A 22,619-nucleotide genomic window follows, 5' to 3' on the forward strand; every position below is an offset into this window, starting at 1 on the left:
AGACTTGGAGACTTCATTTTCACATCTCATCTCAATCATTAATCATGCACTCAAGCTCTTTCTCTCAAGTGAAGATTTATGCCTTTTGCATTCAAGGAGTTCAAGCATTCAAGCAAGGATATTTCTATCTAGCATTGGAGGATCCTTTGTGAGCATTTCCTCTTCAATATATAACTTATTGTTGGCCATCAAGGGAGGATATCTACATTGAATTAGTCATAATCTTCTTCATTGATGCACTTTTATATCCATGGCACCATAATGGAATTATGGTAGATCTATTGCAAAGAGTGGAGATACTCTACATTCCTAAATTTAGGATCTATATTACATTTATATACATACAAACAATGTGAATCCTAACATTTATCTTGTCTTTCAATCATTTTTATTTACATTTCTCAATTATAATTAATTCCTTAACCTAGGGCTTGACCAAGGTAAGCCCTCATCAAACCCCAACCCCCAAAGCTTTCATTTTTATGTTGATTTGCTGGTTGGGAATGAAAATAATTACAAAGATTGAACCTACAATTTCCAAGCTTTTGGAGTTGTCAATTATAGATCACCAGACTATGTCAACCTAGTTTTAAGACATCTTCCCAAGCCAACCTAGTCCTTCGATCTCATATTTTGGGAGATGTATGGGTTTTGTTCCTTTCATCATTTCTTTCCAAGATTTATGAATGGGTATTTAGATACAGTTCAAATCTATGATTCTTAGGGGGAAAATACATCTTCCTTTACATCTTTCAAGGTGAGTCATCTATATTTAATTTCCTTTCATAACTTTATGCTAGATTTACATCTTAATTGGGCTGATTGTCTTTACATAGCATCTAGATTTGCATTATTTCAACAATTAGTTCAATTCCACATTCATGTTATCCTATTAAGGGTCAAAGAGATTGCATTTCCTTGTATTGCATTCCTCTTTATCATACAAATTTAGTATTAGCTGCCTTCTTCCTTTGGATCCTAGCTAATCTAATTTGGATCATAAGTAGAATCATATTTGGAAATTTTCCTCTTTCCATCACACACATATTTGAATGCCTTAGTGAGCTAGTAAAGTGGATGTCTTGATGGGAAAATTTTCATGCGTAAGAATAAATTTCCAATTGGTACTATACTTTTAGTCACTAACTTTGTAGAGAACCACACACTTTCACCCCAAGATGAGGTACAATCATAATATTACAATTCAGTGCAAGTAGCAATTTTTGTTCATATAGTTTATAGGAATGTACCTGATAGTACAAAAGATGATCAAATAATATTGAGACAGTACCATTTCTATATGAGTGATATTAAACTACATTAATCTAAGTTTTTCTTGTATTGCTTCAAGTATTTTATGATTATTTAAGAGAGAGACAAATTCAAACTATACAACATCTAATATGGTCAGATAATTATGCAATACAATTCAAGAATGTTAGAATGTTCTATTGGTTGAGAAAGATACATAGGAAAACTAATATTAAACATATGTGGAGTGTTTTTTAGGTTGGACATGTTAAAGGAGAACATGATGATGTCAGTGCATGCGTGAAGAGAGCCATTTGTAGAGAGAAACCAAAATTTGAGGAAAAGGAAAAATTCAAAAATGCACATGACATTGTGGAATGGTGTAACAAATATTTATAAACTGGATCAAGATAGGACTCTAAAAATAGACATCTCTTTTGGCTACTTGAAGAGAAGAATATCCTTTCAAGATATGACTATGATACAATTAGCAAGTAAGCTAAATGGAATTCATTTAGGATTTTTGAGTCTAACACTTCAACTATATGAACTAGGGAGCTTGCATGTTTTTGTCAGTTTTGTCTTGTAGGTGAATGGGAAGAATGTGAGAATATGGAATGGGTTGAAGAATGGAAACAAAACTCATTAGCACCTACTGACACACAAATTGAAGATGATATAATAATGAAGGGCCATATGTTACATTTCATCAACGGACTATGGTTGTGTTTCAAACATCTTACAACCTATTATGTACATTTCAATTCAATTTGTTGTGACTGGTCTTTAATTTATATTATTTATGTATGTATGTCATAAATATAATTTAAGTACATGTATGCACATACTTTATCTTTTCTTGTAGGACATGTTTATGCTATTATTCCACCTAATGATAATGATGAACACGCTGAGTACTAGCTAGCTAGATATATAGAACTTAAGAAAAAATTGATATGTCATCAAGTAGATGATAATGGTTTTGAGTATCCAATTGGGTCTATCATTGTAGTTGGCACCTAGATATGTAGATGCCTAACAAGAAGAAATGGTTTACCAACATTTGAAGACTACCAATCAGAAAAGAATATTTTACACCATTCTCATTTGGTAGTGGAAATAAATATCAAATTAGAAAGATACAAAGGTAGACTTGCCAATAAGGTGCTATGGATAATTTCAGTGGAAGAGCATGAGGCAATCATAGATGCATTGCAAAAGAGAGAGAATGCAGATGGTGTGATAGGTTGATTAGAAATACAAAATGGTAAAATAAGGTTTTTTTTATTGTGCTCTTTTATATGTACTTGTATAATAACTATATGTACACATTGTCAATAGTATTGATTTATATACTTCTTATTTAGGTCTCAAGTACAACTTATGAAAATTTTGATGATGTCATGGATCTAACATCAACATCTTGTGCAATTACACATGGTCAGTGTAGATCAAACATGTTTATGATATATGCATAGGACTTATAAAATTAGGCTTTTACTAACATTTCAACAAATCCATTTTTTATTTTGCAAGGTCCCATTTGAACAAATGTGTTCATCCAATTTGGTATTTGAATGAAAACATGTTGTAAACATTTAAAAACATGAGTTCACTTCCATTTATGTCCTTGATATTTTTTTTAATATATGAGTTCACTTGTTTTAAATATACAAGTTCACTTGTTTTTGAAATATATGAGTTCAGTTGTTTAAAATATATGAGTTCACTTCTATTTGAAAGTTATTGGTGTGCACTTGATATAAAACTATTGGTCAATTTTCAATGATCTCCTATATGTTTCTATTAATTTTACATTCAAACATGTATAAATTATAATTCCTATATTTAATTAAATATAAGTGTACATTAGATATGCTTGTACAAATATGTCAATTAAAAATGATAACAAAATGTATGAAGTCTAAAAGTTCATCATAGTATTTATTAAACGTGTTGTAGAAACATAACATAGCATGGTCTAATATATGGTAACATAAAATATAAGATAAGATGATAACATAAGAATATATCATATACTAACAAAATATGTCATAGTAAATAAAATGTGTCATACTAACATGATAACATAAGAAGATTCCTTGTACTACTGGGATAACAAGTTGTAAAAATATAACATGGTCTAATACATGATAACATGATATCAAGTCATAAAAATATAATAGAAATAAGTATCCTAATACAAAGTATATCATAATAAACAAAACATGTCATAAAAGCACAATGTAAAGGTGTCCTCATAACAAGTCTTAAAATTAAAATCTAAGACCTAATCTATCTGATCTTTTCATCTTCACTCCACATGAAAAGGACTCAAATGGATCATCCTATGTAACATCATGTGGAGCATCCTACATGACAATGTCTATGGCATCCTATGGAGCATCCTTTGTGGCATCCTATGTGGCATCCTAAGAAGAAACATGTACATGCTTAATTGAAATCATTTTCATAATATAGTTCACAGATAAAATTAAATAACAAACTTATTTAAAATTTTACCATGTGATGATGGCGTCCTTCTATGTTAAGAGGAGGTGCACTCTCAAAGCCATTACTATGGTAGTGGTCAAGTCCTGCAAGAGAATACATAAATTTTAAAATTTTGATAAAGATCATATTGACCTACATAAATAAAAATATTGATCTCAAAGGAGGAAGTGCATACATCCATCTAGTTCAGTCTTATACTCCCAACAACACTCATGGAAACATACTCCTAACATCATGAATAGATAAACCTTGAGTCAAAATTATATATACATGAATTATAAAGTACAAAAATTAAAAGTACATAATTGACACTACAAATTTATTAAATAAAAGCATATATATCATACCTAAGTACTGGCTAGTATCATAGATGGCTCTAGAGATATGCATGTAGCATGATGATCACATACTCCAATGCACTACAATTTGAATACACAAAGATGAATTAGAGTTGTAGATATAAGTTAGTGAGCATGTATGTACATATAATCATAACAAAATAATATTAAAAAATTAAATGCAATAGGTATTTGAGGCTAAGCCTCACTAGTGGATGCACCGACACATGCAAAACTACCAAAAGATGAAGGTCACAAAAATAGACCATACCGAGGCCTATATGAAACAGTAGCATACATCCTTTATTCATAAAATCAAGATGTTATTATCTGTGAATCAAAGTTGAAGACAAGTTAATAAGCATGTCTATAAAAATAGAAAAAAAAAATCTTGAAAACTTCATACTGTAGGTATTTGAGGTTGCACCTCACTAGTGGATGGATCGAGACCTATACAAGCAACTGATTGTGTAATAGATGACAATCCCTACAAAATCAGGCAAAAAGAATGCATTAGCACATGTTATTAAATTTGAGTTCCAATGTACATTATTTAAAGTGTAAAAAAAGTGCATACCATATGAGAGATGCCAACGACTGAAGATCTTGAAAAAAGAGACTCATAGCTTGGTCTTTTCACCTTTATCACTGGGGTACTAGATCTAGAATTGATTATGCACATACCTGATTAAGAAATACTTGTGGGTTTAAGTTCTACATTGGGAATTGGTGGTTGCTTGGCATTGGACAAAAGTGAAGAGGAAATATCAAAAAAGGGGAAAATTATGGTTCAAAGGAAATATGGAATCAAATCATGTTTTAAGATACCATAAGCACAAATTGTAAGAAAAATAGTGCACATCTCAACTTGTAAAACATATCAAGGCTCCTCTATGTCCAAAGTTTACGCAAATTATTGTAAATACCTTACCAAACTTCCTTTTTCTCTCTAGAAGGTCTATGTAGTCACAAAAATGCCTTCATTTTACTTTTTTCAATTTCCCCTATGGTCCCAAAATGCCCTTTTGTTATTAAAAAAAACCATCTAGTCCAAAAAATGCCTTTTGTTATTCAAAAAAATCCATGTGGTCCCCATATGCCTTTTTGCTATCCAAAGCATCCATGTGGTCCCCAAAATCCTTCTAGTAATCCTACAAACCCATTTTATCACCCAACAAACTCCAATACTATCCTACCAAACTATTTCATTTCAATAATAAGAGATACACATAGGTGAATAGCATGCACAACACTACTATGTACTAGCTTGGTTCCAAATTCTCAACAATGCAAAATAGAATATATATATATATATATATATAAACCAATATAATCCCAAAAAATACACACACACACAAATAGATATATATCTATTTAAAAATATTAAAAACCAATATAATCCCAAAAAGAAAAAATGTTAAAAATGCTAGAAAAATCAAAAATTAAAATGCCCCTTTCATTTGCATAAATTAATTAAATACATATTTCAGTCTGATGATCCATTGATTTCATGTTAAGTTGGTGTCTGTCTATAATTACCACTCCTTTAGGACAAATTTGTGTACCTCAAGCAATTTTATATGAAATCAATGGTGAGGCCCTATATTGAAAATATTTAAATATTTTAAGACAATCATGGTGTCCTTCAAAATATATATCATTGTTGTCCTAAAAAAACCTTATTATCCACTTGTCTTGTCTAACAAATCCCTATCCCTGTACCTCTCAACAAAGATGTCAATAGCATCCCTATTGACCGAGAGATTAAGAAGTACTATCATGCTTCTAGGCTTGACATAAAATTTGTAACACTATGAATAATGGAAAGAAGGTTGCATGTGTCCATTATCACACCTCTCTCTTTATTAATGTAAATCAAGAAGTATTTCAAGACTTAATTATGTTACAGAGGCCACAATTACCCACTTTCATCCAGCAGCTCTCTTAATGCTATCCTAAAAGGCCTCATGACCCAAATACTTGTCTTTTAGGCCTTCAACCTACATCTAAATTTGGAAAATTAGGAAAGCAAAGATACATCACACTCTTTCATTTTTATCCAAATAGGCTACAATTTTGCATACACAATAGCAATGTTGCTAGCAACCTACAAGAGTGGACTAATTCCCAATCATAGGAAGCAAAGTAAGAGAAAGAATACCAAGAGAGTTGAAACCTTGACCCTTGGAGCCAATTGAGCCTTGGAATAAGTATGTGTTAACCTACATGGTTGGATTTTTTTTTTTTGCAAGAGCCAAGGCCTTTACATGCCTTTTTAGACCCTAAGTGCCTTTTCAAGGTCCAATGCACCTTTTTTGACCCTCTAGCACCTTGACAGCCCCCAAATTTCCCTTTTCAAGCCCAAACACTTTTTTCAACACTCAAAGTGCCTTGATGCCCCACAAATTTCCTTTTTTAGGCCTTCTAGCACCTTTTTAAGGCCTAAATACCTTTTTCAAGGCCCAATGTACCTTTTCCAATCCTCTAATACATTAATGGCCCCCAAATTGCCTTTTTTAGGCCCTCTAGTGCCCTAACACCCCCAAATTGCTTTTTTCAAGCCTTCTAATTCCTTTTTCAAGCCCAAATACCTATTTCAAGGATTAGACACCTTTTTCAAGCCCAAGCACCTTTTTTAAAGCCTAAAGTGCCTTAATAGCTCCCAAATTGCCTTTTTTAGGCCCAAACACCTTGACAGCCCCCAAATCACCTTTTTTAGGCTTTCTAGTGCCTTTTTTTGACCCAAACACCTTTTTCAAGGCCCATTCACCTATTTAGGCTTGCAATCGCCTTTTAGGGCTTGTACATGCCTTTTTTAAGGTGAAACTTACTTTCTTGACTAGCCCCAACATGATCATCTTTGTGTAAACCTAGAGAGAAGACACTATTTTCCCTACTCGATAAGGGGAGGACCATTCATCTTGATTTTGTCTCTAACTTTCTTGCAAAGGCTATCAATATATACAAAATTTCTAAATCAACCTCTGCCTACAATTCATGAGTTAGCACTTCCTTCTTTTTCAAGCTAATGCACATAATGTCTTGGTCCAACAATTCCCCATCACTGAAGATATGATCATTACCAAATTATCCCTACAACATCTTCTAGATATTGTACAAGTTTGCACACATCCTTCATTCAAAAATCACACATCTTTTAATTCTAACACATTTATTCCATTTTTCAAAAATCTCAAAATATCAAAAAATCAAAAACCTCTCAACAAAATAAACAAAAAATAACAAATTCTCAAAATAAAAAAGAGAAACACATTTGTACCATCATTTCATTCCAAACATTGTACATAAACACATAAAGCACACAAGATTTCATTTTTTTTCAATAAAGACTTATTATTTATCATGGAGCCATGGTGCAATTACAACAGCACGAACTTAGCACAAAGCTCACTATGGCCTTCCTTGTGGAGGTGACATGGTTTGATTCTTGATTGTGAGCATTCCCCCTAGTGTCATCCTAGAAGATGGAGCTCTAGTCATAGATCCTTGCCTCACCCAAACAACATCCATTGGCATCAAGAACTGACCACTACATAGCTAAGAATTCAATAATTGGGTAAATTTCTTAACCACAAATTATGTCTCTTGTCACCACTCCATCAAGATTGATTGATAATATAGCCCCATGTAATACACAACTTCTCAATGCACTTTAGTAGTCCTTCTCATATACACAAACACATTATCTACTAGTTTTTTATACTTAGTGTCATAATTTCTCATTGGGCCATGTCATGCTCCTGTTGCATTTGTTCAGTCACCATCTTCCAGTGCTCCACGTTAGCTTTAGCCTCACCAAGTTGCTAATGATATTGCTTCACCTTCACCTCACTCATCACCAACTACTCCTACATCATCATAGACACCATGTTTTTTTTTACACTACATCATTAAATGACTCAGACTGCACCTGCAGTAGCACCAACTCATTCTACATGCTCTCCAAACCCACTTGCATCATCCTCAATGTATCCTACACTCTTTATGCCCATGCTCACTTGACCTAAACCCCCACCTCATTTCCTTCTACCCGTGATCTCTCCACCTGTACCTCAGCTTCCAAAGCTTGTGCTTGAGATTGTTCTTCATTTAACACTTTTAGGCACCCTGCTTCTGTCTATGCCCCATACTCACAAACTTTCTCTATCAAACCTAACAAAAATATGACTTTTTATTTTGCATTCTCCACCTAGACTCTCTCTATGGAAAGTATTTTTCTTAGTTCTTCGACTTCGTACTTTGGTTGTGCCATACCATCACACATAGGCTCTAGCTTAGGCAAACCCAATGACTCCCTCTCCTCACTCGCCAACCCTTGCATAGGAATTAATTGACTCACTGTGTTAGTCACCTTACCTCTACTTACATCATTAGTCTTTTTTCACACTTTTTCTCTAGTTTTCTTAGGTTTTTTTGTCTCCCCCACACTCACAAATGGCTCTTGGGTGATTTATGTTGTCCCTAGTTGATTTGCCTCTACCTACATCACATGATCAATAGTCAGATCCTCCTGTAGCATGAGTTATATTGCACTCTACACATTTACTCTATGCAACTAGTCGCACTAGAACTGGGTACACCAACCACTAAACTTTACATTACTATGCCATAGTACACCTAATCACCTACCAACTAAAACCACACATGTCATAAGGCACCAAACAATGACCCTATTCTAAAACCCTTATACAAAAACAACACTATTAAACTTAATAGATATTTACAAAAATCACCTAATGACTTTTATCTATAGAGAAGAATCAAAAAATCACATTGTCACACAAATATAGTCACACTCATCCGTGAATATTAGCTTTTCCAGTGTATGTATTTCTAGCAACTCAATGATGTAAATGACTAGAGGAGCTGGGATGAAACCAAGACATTTTATTTCTATTTGCTTACAGTGTTTTGATCCCAGTGATTCTATAATTTTATGTAATGTTTGTGTTCATTTATAAGTGACTCCTTCTGATTGGAAGGCCATGTCTACCTTGACTAGTTTTTTATGAAATCCAAGGTAAGGTCTTTTATCTAAAATCTACCTATTTGTGTGTGTACCATAATTCTCTCTATGCTTTACTGCAGCACATTTATGTTTGATGGTTTCCATACTTTCCATGTACAATGTCTTTTTCCAATGACCAGAATGCTAAACGATTCATATTGCCATGGTTGAACTAGTGGTGATTGTACTATATCATTTTTTAGGTACTCATTAATGATATTTAGTATGCATCTCTTTACAAAATAGTGACAATTAGTTGCATTCATGTAGATTTCTTTTTATGTTGGGTCACTCAAGCTCATCACAATATTGGCACAAAATGGGGGATATCACTCAAAATCATCCAAAGGATTGGCAGTCAAAACTAAGAGAGGGCAGCAAATAAACAAAATTTAAAAAGAAAAACAAAAAAAATAACATCAAAAAATTCACACCTAAAAACATCCTCACAATGAATTTTCATTGATCAAGTATTGTGGACTTTCTTTTTCACTGACACATCATTACATTTAGTTGCACTTCATTAACCCATTATAACATTATTCATTCTTAACTAATTCCTCAACAATAGGTAGACTGCCTTGTTTACTAAGACTAGTAACTTCATGAATAAGGTGACTTTATGGGTGCTCTCTCTATTTTTGAATTAGCTAGTTCATAGGAAGGCAAGAAACTGATTGAGGAGAACTTGGTAGGTGGTACTGATCCTGGAGGAACTATAGGGGGATTTGAGAAGAATCTATTGAAGAATGATATGATAGAAAGTAGTTTTTTTATCAATGTGGATAATGGAAAGTCTAGGTGTGAATCAAACACAAGATGTGGGGTCTGTGATCGTCCTTTGGATTCCTCTTCTGCATCTCATGCATCGAGATAGGTTTCTGAGAAGAAGAAAAATCCTTTGGTTGATGTTGAGACCAATAAGGAAAAGCTCTATGAAGGGACTAAGGGTGGATTTTTAGAGCAAAGGGCTTGGTCTTCCCTCTTTGGCAAGAAACTTAACGGTAAATCTTCTTTTCCATCAGTGACTACTAAGTCCTGTTGGGAGCAAGGTGAGTTTCAAATCTTTATCCCAGATCCTTTAGTTGATTTCGCTATGTCTTCCATGGATTTCACCCTAGTGGGCAAATTTTGAGTGGCTAGACTAGATTTAGAATCTCTAAGGAAAATGGTCAAATGGAAATAGGTTATTCATGGAGATGTAGATATTGCCCCCATCTCGAATGGTTTTTTCTCATTTATTTTCAACTACAAGGAAGACATGAATCTAGTTCTTTGAGGAGGACTATGGTCTTTTGGAAAAATTTCTCTCACTATTAAAAAATGGGAGCCAAATATGGATTTATCAGACACTTTTTTCTTAACCAGCCCAATTTGGGCTAGACTCCCTAGCCTCCCTTTGGATTTTTGGCATGAGGATATTTTTAAAGGTATTTCTAGTTCATTTGGCAAACTGGTGGCTTGGATAATGCTACGGCTACAAAAACCAAACTTCATAGTGCCAGACTTTATGTTAAGGTGGCAGACCTAAATCAGCTTCTAGAAAAGGTGGAATTAATCTCAAAGATTGGTTAAAAAACATTGGAAATTATTTTTGAAGATCTTCCTAATTCTTGCTATGCATGTAAGAAACTAGGTCATTTGGTTAAAAATTGTCCGAATAAAAGTAAAAATCATCCAAGCTCAAAAAAGAAGGTGAAGAAGGCCAAAGTTTAGTAGAAAAAAGTGTGGAAACCCAAAGTTACTAATCTCAAAGAGTAGATGGAAATCATGGATTCAAAAGCTCAACATGCAAAGGTGGATAATGAGTTTGAGAATACTCGTGAGGAAGGGAGTAAACCTCTGCTTGTTTCTGAGAATACTAAAATAGAAAATAATGGATCTAAGTGTGAATCTGTGATGACTAAAAAAAGTATGGATGAATGTATAGATTTAATGAAGCAAATTGTTATTTATCAAAAAATGGAAGATAGATGGGGAGATCTAGATGAGAAAAACATGCTAGAGGAAGGGGAATTCCTCACTAAATCTAGGGCCCATTCAGAGGAGATAGATCTGCATAATACTTAGTCCAGGGAGATCTAGGCCTTCATTCCGTTGAACTCTCTAGATGAATCTGTTCCTTTTCAAAATGATCTTCAGAACATGGAAGTTCTAAAGGAGGATGGTGAAGACATAAAGCATAAACCAAATCAAAGGGAAAAGGCTAAAAAGAAGTGCAATACAGCTTCCAAGGGGGTAGAGACTAGAAGTAGCAAAATAGATTAGAAGGTCAAGGTGAAACCACATGTTCCTACCTCGAAAAAATTTGGAAGAAGAGTGGACCAGCAAAATAAGGTAAAACTAGATGTTGGTTCCCCAAATAAACCTGGGAGAAGGTCCTCTAGGAAAACTAGAGAATTAGAGAGTATGCAAAATTTTGCTAATGGAAGAAAAGAAACTATTCTATATTTCACCCCTAAAAATAGGTAGTAATGAAAATTATATCTTGGAATATTAGGGGCTTGAATAGCATTCATAAACTTGATGTGCTTAGGAATTTTGTTAGAGATCAGAAGCCAGATTTTCTTTTGTTGCAAGAAACAAAAATGGATAAAGAGAAAGTTGAGAAAATTAAAGCCTTTAAAAATTATTCAATTAATGCTAGTAGTTCAAAAGGTGCTTCAGGAGGAACTCAAATGCTATGGAAGAAGAATTGTTACTCTGGTACAATTCTAATTGCTAGTAAATATTTAATGGTTGCCAAAATTACTAGCAACGATCATAAGGAGGGCTAGCATATTGTTAATATATATGCTCCCAAAAATAAGAACCTTAGGAAAAAAAGTCTAGGAGTCTATCTCCAATATAAAAAGCAAGGATTATTCTAGTTGATGGATCATTGTGGGGGACTTTAATGTTCCTCTCTACAATCATGAAAAAAAGGTGGAAATGTGAGCCTATTGGAAGGGAGATTGGATCTTATGGAGTTTATAAACAAGGAGGATTTATTGGATATGGATCTCCATGGTATCTAAATGTGTCCAAGCAAGACTAGACCGTGCACTTATTTCCCCAAACTAGACTAAAGATTTTATATGCAAGCTGGAAGCCAGCCAGAAAATAGGTTTAGATCATTTTCCTCTCATCTTTACTACTACAAAGATAAATTTAAAGAAGAATTTTCCTTTTAGATTTGAAAAGATGTGGATACAGCATCCACAGTTTGAAATAAAAATGGTGGAATGGTGGAGTATAGATATTCAAGGTACTTCTCTCTTTAGAGGAGCTTCTAAGCTCAAAAATGTTTTAAAAGAAGTTAAAATTTGGAACAAAAATTGCTTTTGCAATATTTTTGAGAACAAATCTACTATCAAGGAGGATATCCAAAAAAATCAGGATAAGATTCAAAAGGAAGGATACAATCCTAATCTCATTCTAAAAGAAAATGAAAATTTGGCCCAATATCATGACATCATTACCAAAGAAGAAATCTACTAGAGACAAAGGTCAAGATTGGTCTAGTTAAGTGAAGTTGACAAAAATACCAATTTTTTTCATCTCTCAACTCTTAAACACAGAGCCAAAACCCACATTTCTCATCTTAAAAAGGGAGACCTAAATATTATTGAGGAAAATGACATTATGGAAGAAATGGTTGCCTTTTTCTCTTCCTTAATGACTACTGATCCCAATATTAATCTCGATAATCAGGCTAATTTTCTTAAAGTGATCCCTCCTCTAGTTTTGAAGGAATATAATAAAATGTTAAGTTCAGTTCCTAAGGATGAAGAAATTTTCAAAGTAATTTGTTCCCTTGGAAGTGATAAAGCACCTGGTCCAAATGGTTTTCCTATGTTTTTCTTTCAAAAATTTTGGAAACTAGTTGGAAAAGATGTTTGTGATGTTGTTAAGGAATTTTATGGAGCAAAACAGATGCTAAAGGAAATGAATTCTACTTTCCTTTGTTTGATTCCTAAAAAAATTGGAGTTGATTCTCCTGATCAATTTAGACTGATCAGCCTATGTAATTCCTTCTATAAGATTATATACAAAGTCCTAACTTTGAGATTACTTCTGGTGGTTCCTTCAATTATTCCTGATCAACAAAATGGCTTCATTCTAGGTAGACAAATTCTTAACTCTGTTATCTCAGCCCACGAGAATATTCATTCCTTATCCTATTCTAATAACTAGGGATTCATTATGAAAGTGGACATAGCTAAGGCCTATGATACAATTGAATGGTCTTTCCTTTCTAAGACTTTATATGCTTTTGGTTTTGACCATAAAGTTGTTAGAGTTATCTTTCAGCTAATTTCTACCTCCTCTATAGCTATTATGGTCAATGGTTGTTCTTCTCATTTTTTTAATCCTTCTCGAGGTCTAAGACAAGGAGACCCTTTATCCCCAATCCTTTTTGTCATTATGGCTGATTGTCTAGGGAGATACATAAGGGACTTGGTCCATAAAGGCATTATTAAAGGTCTGCAACCTTCTTCCCATCCTCTCATTTGTTCTCATGGTCAGTTTGTTGATGACACCATTTTTATGGGTAAATCTAAAGTCAGGGAAGCCAAGAATTTGAAGCAAGCTATTAATCTTTATTCCTCTGTCTCAGGTCAATTGGTTAATTGGAATAAAAGTGCAATGTTTTTTATCAATACTCCCATTCCAAGACAAAATAAAATTGCTAATATCCTTGGGTGTTCTATTGGATCTTTCCCTTCCACTTATTTGGATCTACCTCTTGGCTTGAAGATCCTTGATTCCTTCTAGGAAGATCTCATTAATAAATTCCATAAAAATTTGGCAAGTTGGAAAGGTAATCTCTTAAGCCAGGCAGGTAAGTTAACTCTCCTCAAAGATTTTCTTCAAAGCATACCTACTTATGCTTTAAGCCTCTTTAGAATTCCAACGAAATTTTCTAATTCTATTGAAAAAATCCAAAGGAATTTTTTGTGGACTAGTACTAAGGAAAAAAAGAGAATGTCCTTAATTGCCTAGGACCAAGTTTGTAAACCTATTAGTGAAGGTGGATTGGGAATCAAGAAAATAAGAAGTATGAATAAAGCCCTTTTGGCCAAACAAGGTTGGAGAACTTATCATGATGCAAAAGAATGGAGTATTATTTGGAAACATAAATACCTCTCCAATGTGAATTCTTTGGCTGATTTCCTTTCTTCTCTTGATGTTCTTTATCCTTCTATAATATGGGAAGTTGTTTAGAAGACAAAGAATGCTCTTGGAAAAGGATGTTCCTAGAACATTGGAAATGGGAAAAAGGTGAGATTTTGGGAAGAGATCTAGTTATAGGATCACCCCCTGATTCATGATTTTCTAGATAATGATCAAGTAGAGATATGTAAGCAGCGATATGGCACTTTTGTCTGTCAGTATTGGCATAATAATTCTTGGGTGAAATGGATAGATATTTATCAAGGATTTAATAACATACAGTTGAGTTTGAATGCCTTCTCTCTTTATCCTACTTATGAGGATAAGATGATATGGAATGCTGACCCAAGTGGCCAATTTAAAGTTTCTACTCTCTTTGTTTCTAGGGAGAAGGGAAATCAACCCTTTTGGTCCCAAGCTTGGATTAAGGGCCTCATACCAAAATAAACATCTTCTATTGGATTATGCTCCAAAAAATAATCCTGACCTAGGACAATCTACAAAAAAGAGGAATTAATGTGGTTAATAGATGCATCTTATGCAAAAATAGATTTGAAGATAGAGACCATTTATTCTTGAATTACTCTTATATTCATCAAGTTTGGAATGAGATTCTAAATTACTGGAGTATGACTTGGGTTCATCAAAAAAATATTGAACTTTGTTTCAAAAGTTGGAAGTGTCCTTCTAAGGACCTTGAGGTTCAATTTCTTTGGAAAATAACTCTTCCCCATCTCTAGTGGGGTATCTGGAAAGAAAGAAATAATAGAATCTTTAGAAATAAGGATTTTCCAGGATGGGTGTTGGGACAAAATATTGTAAGAGCAATCAAAGAGAACTTTAAATCTCAAAGGAAAACTCATCAAACTATTCAAATTGATAATCCATTGAGATCAAAAGGTCCTAATTTGAAATTTGATGACCCAAGATTGACCATAAGATGGAATACTCCTCCTAATGGATGGATAAAAGGAAACTTTGAGGGGGCTGTTAAGGGCAATCTGAGAAGAGCTAGATGTGGAGGAGTTTTGAGAGACTATGTGGGAAATGTAATAGATGCCATTTTTGTTCCTATAGGTCAATCTAATAGCCATATTGTTGAAGCCACTACTACTCTATATACCATGAAGTTAGTAGTTGATATGTGGCACCTAAAGCTATGGTTGGAAGGTGACTCATTGAACATTATAAATACTCTCAATAACAAAAATTCAATTACATGTTTGATTGAGACAATGGTCATGGAGATTAAATCTCTTATTAATAAATTTGAAAATTTTATTATATCCCACACGTATCAAGAGGCCAATGGGGTTGTTGACTAGGTGGCCAACCATGCAGTCCAGATGGGATATAAGATGACATGGGTCAATGAATTAAATAAGCATGTTTATCTAAAAGCACTTATTAATTATGATGACATTAATTCAAAGGTGGGAAAGATATGCCAAGATTAGAAATTTAATATTTTTTTATAGTGGGGCTACGGTTGTCAATGTTCCTTCCTTGAGGAAGTACACTTATATGATTACAGTGTGAGCTTTACATGTATCATTTCCTAAGAGGGTTTTATTTGATTGAAAATTCTGGTTTTAGCTTTACCTATTTTCTCTTTGCTCTTGGCTTCCTCTAGTTTGTGGGTTTCTCTATAATACTCTGCAAATGGGAGGTGAACCGAGGAAACAAGAACCCATAAAAAGTGATGTCTGGAAGGCTCAAAAGGATGTGTGGGAGATTTTACAAAAAGTAAAGGTGACCAACTACTTAGAATGATTGATGATAGGGTCTCCTAACATGGTGTCACTGTGAAATTAACAGAGGATTTCATAGCTGAAATCATGGGTTTACCCACAGAAGGTATCAAATTCACTAAGCAAACAAGCATTTCAAATGCGGCATTCAAAAAATTTCCAAAGGCAGATGCTAAGGAGAAAATTTTGGAAAAGAATGGAGACTTCTACGAATTGGACTAGATAAAGGAAATTTGGTGGGATGTTCTCTCCTGTATCCATGAGTATTTCATCCTGAATGGTAGAAATAAAAGAGTTCATAAGTTTCATTTTGTCTTTTTGAATCATTTTAGGCATAAAGATAGACTCTCTTTTCCCTTCTATTTGTGTTTCTCTTTGCTTCAAAGTCTGCATGCCCATAGAAAGGAGTCTTATCCTATATTGCATGAAGCACTAATTCTCCTCATTTAGGGTTATTGTAAAAACAAGTCCATTTTCTCTACTCCTTCTTTGGATAAACAGAAGGGTTCTATCTCTAGCTCCCATTCCAAAAAAAGTAGGAAGGATGAGAAGTTTAAACACAAACAAAGGAGGATAAGACACAATACTTTGCATTCTCAAAAAAAAATGGTGGAAGAGGACTCTAAGTCTGTAAACATTGATAGTAAAGAGAATGCAACCCCTGAGGAAGAGGAAGGTACAAATGTTGGGGCTTTCCATTCCAATTCGGATGTTTATCCAAAAAGTAAAGAAAAAAGTGGGACAGAGGACTTGGAAGAAAATAGTGAGGATAATTCTGATCAAGGAAAATTTGGTGATGAGGGTAATAAGATTGAATCTAGTGTTGATAAAGAAGAGACAGAAAAGGCTATTGAAGATCCCGTTGTGGAGGAATAGATTGTAAAGACTCTTTCACTTGCCAAAGAGATTGGGGAATAGGACAAGAATGAGGACTCTTACACCACAAGGGTTGAGTATTAGACAGAAAGGGTGGTTTCACCTCCTCGTGAGGTTGCAGAACATGATATTAGTGATTCTCTACAAAGAGAAACTAAGCTATCCTTTTTACATTCTGCTAAGCTCAAATATGATTCCATGTTTCAAGTTGATTCATGGATATATAATGAAATTATGGGCCTTAAAAATAAAATGGATATTATGCAACACTACCAGAAAATCGATCATGTCACAATTAGCCAAATGCAGGTGCAAGTGGGTGATATCCCAAAAAAATTGAAAGAGTATGAACAAAACTTACGGATGCTCATTAAGGAAAGTGGAACTAAAATGGAACAAGTGACTTCAAGTATCTATGCAGCTACTGCTAGTCTTGGCAAATGAGAAAATGAGGAAATTATATCTTCGGGAGGCCCAAGCAAGTGGACCAGGAAGAGTACAAGGAAGAAGGCTTTAGAGACTGTTGTCACTTCGATCGCTAATTCCATACAGGACACTGCAGAGATTAGAAAGGAGGTCACCAAAATGATTAAAGAGCTGCAATAGTAGCCTTTAATGGGTTCTATTTTCTAGTTTTGTCTTAGTTTAGATCTTAGTTACTAGTTGTGGTAACTGGTTTTTATTATTGGTCCTATATTCTAGTTTTTATCTCATCGTTTTACTAAGTTCCAAGTCCTTGTAAAACCTGGGTATTTGGACTTTTTTAGTGGTTTCAGGTCCTTGTAAAACCTAATTTTGATATTGTTTCTTTAGTAGGTTTCAGGTCCTTGTAAAACTTGGTGGACTTTATCGCTTTGTCCTTTTTGTTGATGTATTAGGGTTTCAGGGTCCCTTCAAAACCTATTTTTACTGTAATCTAAAACATTATTCATTCTTTATATTGCATATAGTTATTTCATGAATTATTTTGTGGCCTTTGAATCTCAAAAGTTTGGGTTGCACTTTCCTCACATTAAAATCATATTCATCAACATTCATGTTATCATTTACACAAGTCATTTACAATTTCATTATCATCTTTCATTACGCATCATTACATTTAGTTGTACTTCATTAACCCATTATATCACATTATTCATTCTTTAGATCACATATAGTTATTTCCTGAACTTTTTTTTGTGGCCTTTGAATATCAAAATTTTAGATTGCACTTTCATCTCATTAAAATCATTTTCATTATTCATTTACATCGCCATTCATGTTAGTCACCTCCAATTATAACTTATACAATGCATTTACAATTTCCTTACCATTTTTTTCTCATTATTATTCATGAAATTTTATTGCACTTTTATATTTTTTAAAACTATTTTATTATATTTTCATATTTTATTAAATCATTTCATTACTTTTTTGTATTTCATTCAACCTATTCAATACATTTAGTTGCATCTTCCTATTTTATAAAACCAATTCATTACATTTAGTTGCATCTTCATATTTCATAAACTATTAATCTCATTTCTAGCACATCCATAACATGTATCATTAGGAATTTCTAATTGCCACATCATAATCATACATAGCACAAAATCTACCGCATCATCACAAACATATAAATATACACATTACATCATGCATAAAAAGACCATAAAAATAATACAACATAAGCATATTGACATGAAATATCCATCATGTAACTGCATACCAAACATAAAGCATGTAAACTTCATGGTATGATAACATCTTAGATAATGACACTCGATCAGAATGCTCATAAATACATCTACCAAGTGGTCAGTTTAAGTACATCCATGATATATCGGATTATCAAACTGATACAAAAAATGATACATCTCATAATAGTCTTGTATCTATCTAAAAAATTCTCATCACTATGTCTCATTGCCTAGGATACCTACCTCATTTATCTAAGTCTTGTCTGGAGGTGCCTAATCACTAGGGGCACCAATCTCATCTCTTTGTGCCTAACCCGATAGACCTTACTCGCTAGGGATACCTATGCTAACACTTATACTTTGTGTGTTTGGTATAGGTGGAGCTAGTTGACTCATAATACCTCCATCTGTGCTTAAAGGTAGAGGCAAAGGCCTTGGTGTCATTGACACAATAAATGCATGTACAATACTCATCAACTAACTAATCTGAGCACCAATCTATCTAATATGTGCCTCCACCACACTCACCTAGGTTCCTAAATCTGATGACCCACCTTGTATGGGAGGAGGTTGCATTGGGGCTACATGTACCTATGGTGGTGGCTAAGAGACCTATACTTGAATAGGAGGATCATGTATCTTATGTCTCTACCTCCTCAAAAACTACACATCCTCATGAAGCATTTTCCTATGCTGGCCTACCCTCCCCTATCAAAATTATCCACTCTCTTATTAGGGCTCGTACCACTGTCTGAACTTGTCTGACCAATACCACCTATCAATACACTACCCATATTATCTCATGTGTGATCTCCCATCATAATTACACCATGACCACTGACCACTCTTGGTCTATCCCCTATTACATCCCCTAGTCTCTAAACCAAAATGTGTCACTACACTAGAACTTGTGACATGACTCTCTGTTGTGGCATCCTCATGGTTCTACCTCTACCACTTCCTCTCCCCCTCCCCCAACCACCCTCACCATCATCATCCTCACCTCCACTCAACTACTCCTCAATGGATGGAATTGACTTGGTTAGATCTATATATCTCAGGAAGGAATTCTCTCTCAACTACCATGCATAATCCCCCTCCATACTAGCATCTGACACATCATCTCTTAGTGACCACCTTTGTGGTGCCACTATCATCTACATAAAGGCCTCTTATCATGCCTCATACTCTAATGTGAGGCCTCATAATGGTATCTCTATATACACCTAGGTATAATGTACTAATCCCTATGGCATCCCTTGTCAATAACTAAATAGCCTAACTACCCTCATGAAGGAAAATCTCTCCATCACTATAGGAATTTGGCCAAGTAAATACTATGGACCAAAGAAATATACCATCTCATCATTGTCCTCTTCCCAAGGCTCTATGTACTAGTAGGGTCTCCATACAACCTCATCCATGTCATCCAACATGCACCTCTGGTACTCTATCTTTCTTAGATGAGGTTGGACAATGCTACCCATATACATACATATATATATATATAGTTCATCTCATGTGGTCAATTTCAAATACATATCATTTGCATGATGGGAAGATGCTTACATACCCAAATCTGTAATATCACCACACCAATTGATAGTGATGTGACTCATGAGTACACCACCTAATCATGATACAAATGTACTAGAATATAACTCTCCTACGCAAATCTATGTGGTCAATCAATCATATCCTAAATGATGCATCGCCATCCAACTAGACATCCATACCCTTGCTTATCTAAAAGGATGAATCCTCTGATCAACCTTGCTAAGACCATCGATAATGGATCATACTAAAGCATCTAAAACCATGGGATGTTATCATCCCCAATGTCATCATCCACAAAAAGGTCAATGCATGTTGTGTCATCATCTATCAGATCGTAACATATCATATCCACTACCATAGGGATCCTGAGAATCCTATATACATCCTCTAGTGTAATTATAATCTCCTCAAGTGATAAATGCTTCTCGACCACAACTATCAATAATCCTTGGTTCACCTAGAACCATGGCATCTAAAGAAAATATGAAAATCTACATCTATCTATAACATGTCGATCCTCAACCGATAATCTATTGATTGACTCTAATGGCCAAGGATACAACCCACACATCATGAGCTTTCTCCCATGAAAATATTTATACAAGCATGAAATAATTACATTAGTCCATTAGTAACAATTATTATCCTACATCAATCTAGGTAAAAAACATCTACCTACCTAGCTAATGGTTGGAGCAGGAACTAGCTATTTGTCTATCTCTACATCTTGAGCCACACACAATGCTTTTCCCACCTATGTATCTTGAGGTGAAACCATTGCATCTATCCAACCTCTTGGATTACTCCTACATATAACTTTATGATTTGGTACCTATTTTGTTTCAGTTTTGTGAGAACATGTTATCATTTGAGCATCTATGCTCTAACTATCCATTTAATATTGATTCCTTAATCTACGTACAATAGATTGCCAATAATTTTTCACATCTGACCATCACCATTTTGGATGATCTATGATCTTAAAAATCCTACATTTTTCTAAGAGACCTTTGACAATTACCTCAAATGTTGAAAAGTGTTATCTTATCATTTAAATGCACTATTTCACAAGACAAATGTGTTATAATCTTTGAAAGCACTATAATAATCAACATAAGTGCTAGTAAACATCCCAAATCCACTACAACACACAAATGCACTACAAATCTATGTGGAAGTGCTCTTTTTAGCAAAACCATTCTTGTACCTATTGAATGTGCTCAAAGCTAAAATTGTCACACACTTTGCTCATGGAAAACTTGCAAATATGTGTACACACTACTTCATCCTACATATGCACTACAATAGCATGCAAATGTGCTACAACATATGTATGTGCTAAAACTATTAACAAATGCATCAAAATGAATACATATGTGCTACATTACAAAATAAGGGCACTAATAAATGCACTAAACTGCCCTATGGATGCGCTATTTTAAACTATGGATATGCTATAAATAGATAAAGGTGCTAAAACATTAAATAAATGTGCTATTTTTTAACAACAAACATTTACTACTTAAAACTGCACAATAATTGATAAATTCTCTACAAAATTGAAAAAATTGAAACAACTTTAAGGTTTTTAGTTACATATTGGGGCACCATAATCAGTTGCACACTAATATCTATGACCCCTCTCAAACCTATGCTCTCACAATGAGACCACCATCCTCACTAGTCTAGAGCTCCAACCAATTGAAAATAAAAGGTGAGCATAAAAATGATTAGGTAAAAGGATCATTTTGACCTATTTAAACCTACTTAGGGGCATTTTTTACCTATTTTAACCACTTCATCCTATTATTGCCCTACAACTTTTTTCTATAGCGTTCCTCATAAGCCATTATTATTAATGCTATTCATTTACCAAATTTTCAATCCTTTGTGAAAATTTTAAGAAATTAAATTGAAACATCCATATTTTGAAACTCATAATTAATTCCAATTTCATTTATGAGGGGGCATCGTATTCATATCAGCAACAAAAAATTTAAACATTCAAAACATTCTCCCCCATCCAAACGTCAACCAATCAATCAAACAAGGGCATCTAAGCAAGATTTTCAAAATAGGGGGTTTTCAAACAAGAAATTTTAAACATTCCAATATCCACATTAGACATCAAATCTATTAGGATTAACAATGGACAAAAATAACAATTACATACAAATATAACCAATATCAGAAAATAATAAATCATATAGAAGAGAACACAAGACACAAAGATTGAATGTGGTTCACCCAATCTCTGGGCTACATGCACCAACAACAAGTCCAATATTATTATTATCTAGTGACTACAATTTGTAATCCCTTATAGCTCAATATACCACAAGAAGCTACAATCTTATCATGCATTATGAAATCTCTAGACCTAAGCCATTTTATACAAGCTTTTGTCACTTACAAAATTAGGGCTAGAATAAGTTGTCTAATAGAAAATTAACAGTTGACACCTTTT

This window comes from Cupressus sempervirens, chromosome 10 (assembly GCF_028749045.1).
Source record: "Cupressus sempervirens isolate cs-2001-9-10 chromosome 10, ASM2874904v1, whole genome shotgun sequence".
In the NCBI taxonomy this organism is placed as follows: Eukaryota; Viridiplantae; Streptophyta; class Pinopsida; order Cupressales; family Cupressaceae; genus Cupressus; species Cupressus sempervirens.